We start from the raw sequence: 4,930 nt of genomic DNA, 5'->3' as shown, positions 1-4,930 counted from the left end.
TCATTCGACCTAGCACAAGTCCTCGTTCTACACCTGTATTTTATGTAGAAAATAATAATGAAATAAAAAGAGGAAAACGAAGAATGGTAATTAATTACAAGAAAATGAACGATGCTACTATTGGAGACTCATATAAATTACCACGAAAAGAATACATTTTGGAAAAAATAAAAGGAAATACACACTTTAGTACATTTGATGCAAAATCTGGATATTGGCAATTACGCTTACATGAAAATACGAAACCAGTAACCGCTTTTTCATGTCCTCCTCAGAAGCACTATGAATGGAATGTCCTTCCATTCGGTTTAAAGCAGGCACCAGCAATATATCAACGGTTCATGGATGAAACTTTAAATGGTTTAGATCATATTTGTCTTGCATATATTGATGATATAACTGTTTTTACAAAAGGAAATGAACAAACACACATCGACGCAGTTATCAAAGTTTTACAAAGAATCAAAGAAAAATGTTTAGTTTTATCAAAAAAGAAATCAAAACTTTTTCAAACTACAGTTGAATATCTTGGTTTAAAAATTGGAGAAAATGGCCAACTATCTCTAACAGACAACATACGAGAAAAATTAAATATGTTTCCTAATAAACTTGAAAATAGAAAACAAATACAACGATTTCTTGGTTGTTTAAATTATATTGCAGAACAAGGATTTTTAAAAAACTTAGCAAAAGAAAGAAAAGCTTTACAAAAGAAAATATCAGAAAAAATACCTTGGTCTTGGACAAATACAGATACTATTTTAGTACAAAATATAAAAGAAAAAATTCAAGTTCTTCCTACCTTATATAATGCAAAGATCGATGATTTTCTAATTGTGGAAACAGATGCGTCACAAGACACTTGAGCAGGATGTCTAAAAGCAATCATACGTGGAAAAGTATTATTAGGATTAGATAGTGAGGGAAACCTCACATCTAACCCATCAAAAGTACACAATGATGAAACATATATTGGTATGAAAATACCATCCGAAGTAAACAATGATAAAGTATACAGTGATATGAAAATGTCACCAACAGCATACACTGATACAGATGTATCACCTGAAGTATTAAAAACAGATATATATGAGCATAAATTATGCAAGTATATATCGGGAACATTTTCCCAGACGGAGCAAAATTACAGCACACATGAACGAGAAACACTAGCATGTCTCAGAACATTGAAAAAATGGAAAGTCGACCTACTCCAAACCAGATTCGAGCTACGCACAAATTCCAAATGTACTTGGCTTTTGGCAATATAAATTACAAGAAGATTATTGTTGTGGACGTTTAATCCGTTGGCAATTACAATTACATCAATTTCACCCATACCTTAAGTATATCAAAAGTGCCAACAATCATATAGCAGACACACTAACAAGAGAATGGAAGCCATCATAAAGCAACCCAGATAAGAAGAAACACCATTCATGGAAGATTAACGATAAAAGAAAACATTATTCAAAAAAAATTGCTTTTTCGGAGGCGGGAGGAATGACAACATTATTGAAGACATCTGTCCTTTCAATGTGGAAGGAATGACGTAAGCAATGACGTAAAAAGCCATTAATGAAGATATTATTGAAGACACCTGTCCTTTCAATGTGGAAGGGATTATTATATTTTTAATTGTGTAAAGTGTCGGTAGAATTATTTGTATTTGTCATTTGTATTAAAATAGTGTCGGTTGGATGTAAGACCCTCCATAGTCTAGGGGGCTATATTGTAAATTATGTGTGTCGTTTTGCAATCAAACGATTGCAACCCAATTATGTAATCGGCTCTCTTGAGCCTATAAATAGGGCCTTCGCCCATATGAAATAAACAAGTTAAGTTTGAGTGTTTAAGACTTGAGTTGATCTCAAAGTTTTTTCTCTGTTGAAATAGTTTGTCTATTTCTGAATAGCAGAGCCCTATCCAAACTATCCACATAAACATTCAATTATTCAACATAATCCATCGTTAATCCATCTCAACGCATCATTCAGGTATAATCTTATCTTAATATTCATTTATCCGTCATGTTGTCCCCCCCCCCCCCCCCCCCCCCCTATTTTCATCCTTTATTATTAAAACCCAAAAAATAAAAATAAAAGTAAAGTATAACATAGAAAATCAAGATCCAATTCAAAACATATAATGCTACAACATTAGCTTTATCTTTAATAGATTAGTTCATATTCTTTTCCAATCTAGCAACATCAAAATATATATTGTTACAACATTATGAAGAAGAAAAAACTAAATAACATAACATACGCAAAAATAGATGCCTTTACAACATTTTTTCTCTCAATATTGAGACTGCCCTTCCGATTTTTCAAAACCGATACTCCCTTAACCACATCACAAGAAGTAACAAACATTCTACAGCCAAACAACTTCCGCAACCATTCTAATTTCTCAGCCAAGGTGACAGCTCCATCTTCGAGAATTGTATATTGTTACATTTTGTTTTTTTAAAAGACATATTTTTTATAGTGAATGAATATTAATATCTCTTACCATACCATAAAAATCTTTTAGCCAACATATATAAGAAATGATTATAGGGATGAGTTTTTTAATTGAAAAACAAAATTGAAACCGGAATCAGAACCTACTGGAACTGGTTACTTGCATTCGTTCTAGTTTTCGATTCTTAGTTACGCCTTATGTTTATAGTTTTTTGGTTCCGGTCCGGTTTCGGTTGGTTTCAGTTCCAAACACCTTCTTAGATAGCATATTTCTTAGTAGAACCGAACCAACCGGTTAGTGGTTAATGAAACAAATATAAATTTTTCTTAATGAATCAAATATAAATTAGCTGTCATTTTCAACTTTAATTTTTTGTTTCAGATAATTATTTAATCTAATATTATATTAATTCTTAAATAAATAATAAGTCATCGAAATTAGTGACTTCGCAACTATTACCAAGTTTATTTCAATATATTCCTAAGGTGTTGACAAAAATGATCTCTCAACTTTATTATATATTATACTAATTCTTAACTTTATTATATATGCAAGATAGGCGCTACTCCCTATGGTTCAATATGACAACATTTTCTCTCCCATTTTGTTATGTGCAACTTGCTAATTTTATGGCTCGTTTCCACTGGTTAACATGTCCCAGAAAGGTAGCTTTCTTTGTTTGTAATTCAGTTTTTTTTTAATTGTATGGTTTGGTATAATGGAATCGGTGATGAAATTGTTCATTTCATTATTCCAAACCATACAATTAAAAAAAATACAAACAAAGACAACTACAATTCTGGGACATGTTAACCAGTGGAAACGACCCATAAAATTAGCAAGTTGCACATAACAAAAGGGGAGAGAAAATGTTGTCTTATTGAACCATAGGGACCTATCTTGCATATATAATAAAGTTGAAAATCAGTATAATATATAACAAAGTTGAGCGACCATTTCTGCCAACACCTTAGGAACTTTACTGTTCCTAAGATGAGACTTCTTTAATATATATATATATATATATATATATATATATATATATATATATATTAATGGAATATAAAATTGCACAACAGTATATTTTTTACTGTGTAATTTTTAATAACAATTTTATTAAAATAAAAGTAATAAAGATAATTGATTGACCAATTTGTACCATATATAAAGAACACTTCACAATGATGTTTAATGCGGTAATTGTACTTACTTTCTTTTGGTTAATGACATATTTTTGTGTAGGGTTAAGAAGAGGTTGCAAAAGAGGGTGGTCGTGAATTTTCTCATAAGGGTAAAGGGACGTTAGATTGATTGGAGAACAAAGAGGTTGTGGGGTTACATACACATTATTGAATCAACGGTTTTATTTGCTCATTCATGAACTGCTAAGGGACTATAGTTTTTTTTTTTTAATGTTTTTCATTATTATTTGTGTATGCTATATCTTTGATATGGTATGGTAGGCTTTGAATTTGGTTTCCAGTTTTTTTTGAAAAGAAATTGAGTTTTTACTTTGTGGTTGACAGAAACGTGGTAATCAAGCTAATGAATATTAAACGTAGTATCATTTAATTATAACAAAAAACAACATTGAAGGATTCCGGAAAAACGACATTGAAGGCTTCCGACCCCCGCAAAGCGAGGGACACTTTTCTAGTTTTAATGAAGAAAATCATTTTATGTTTCTAAATAATAAATTAAAGAAATGCTAACCTTATACTTATTTTTCCGATCCAATTTAAGATTGAAATGATTTATGCCAATTTATATCAACTGATATATTATACTGTTTAACTATATATTTTAATAATTCTCATATGCATGTTTCCAAGTTGAAAAATAATTTATGTTAGCATATGTCACCTCACATCCCAATCTCCAAACTTGTTATTGACATACCCTTTTTTTCCCGCCAGAACACAGATAACTAACCATGAAACCAAATTAACAATAACTTGAGTTTTTACCTAATCTTATTCAAATTTCTTATAATCAACAAATAATTCGTTTGTTTTTAATTAGTATTGTTACGTTAAGGTAGATTTTCTATGATATAATGTTTAAATAGCAGTTAATGAAAATATGATGTTAATTATTGCATTTTACACAGCAAAAAAAACTTGTAGAAAAGTTAAAAATGCATCTGACTTATTTGCCCCAAAACTAACCCCTACCGTCTACAATCAACTCATAGCAAAATAACGATAGTAATAAAGTATGTTACAGATGTTTTTTTCAAAATTCCTGTAATAACCAAAAGTTATGTAGGTTTAGCAATTTTTAGTATATAATAACCAAACTAAAGAAGTGTGAAGTGTGATTGACAAAAAGCTTTAGTGTAATTTGAATAGAAAAATTTAGAGGCATTCAATCAGATCGACCAAAATCTTTAGTGGCATTTAAACAACAAAAAACTATAATTTTAGGTGTAGAAACAAATATACCATAATTAACCCAACATGGA

At 30.3% G+C, this 4,930-nt stretch overlaps 1 long non-coding RNA gene across 1 annotated transcript; it reads left to right on the top strand.

Annotated features, from left to right (window-relative positions):
- The first annotated feature begins 1,701 nt into the window (after window positions 1–1,701).
- On the top strand, window positions 1,702–3,946 carry LOC122196077 (uncharacterized). The gene is made up of 2 exons (XR_006187338.1): window positions 1,702–1,997; window positions 3,709–3,946. It is a non-coding gene; the product is annotated as an uncharacterized LOC122196077 (long non-coding RNA).
- The last annotated feature ends 984 nt before the right edge of the window (window positions 3,947–4,930 follow it).

The sequence above is a fragment of the Lactuca sativa genome, chromosome 1, assembly GCF_002870075.4.
Source record: "Lactuca sativa cultivar Salinas chromosome 1, Lsat_Salinas_v11, whole genome shotgun sequence".
Taxonomy (NCBI): domain Eukaryota; kingdom Viridiplantae; phylum Streptophyta; class Magnoliopsida; order Asterales; family Asteraceae; genus Lactuca; species Lactuca sativa.
Note: the sequence above shows the minus strand (reverse complement) of the source record. Positions and strands in the feature narration are given on the sequence as shown.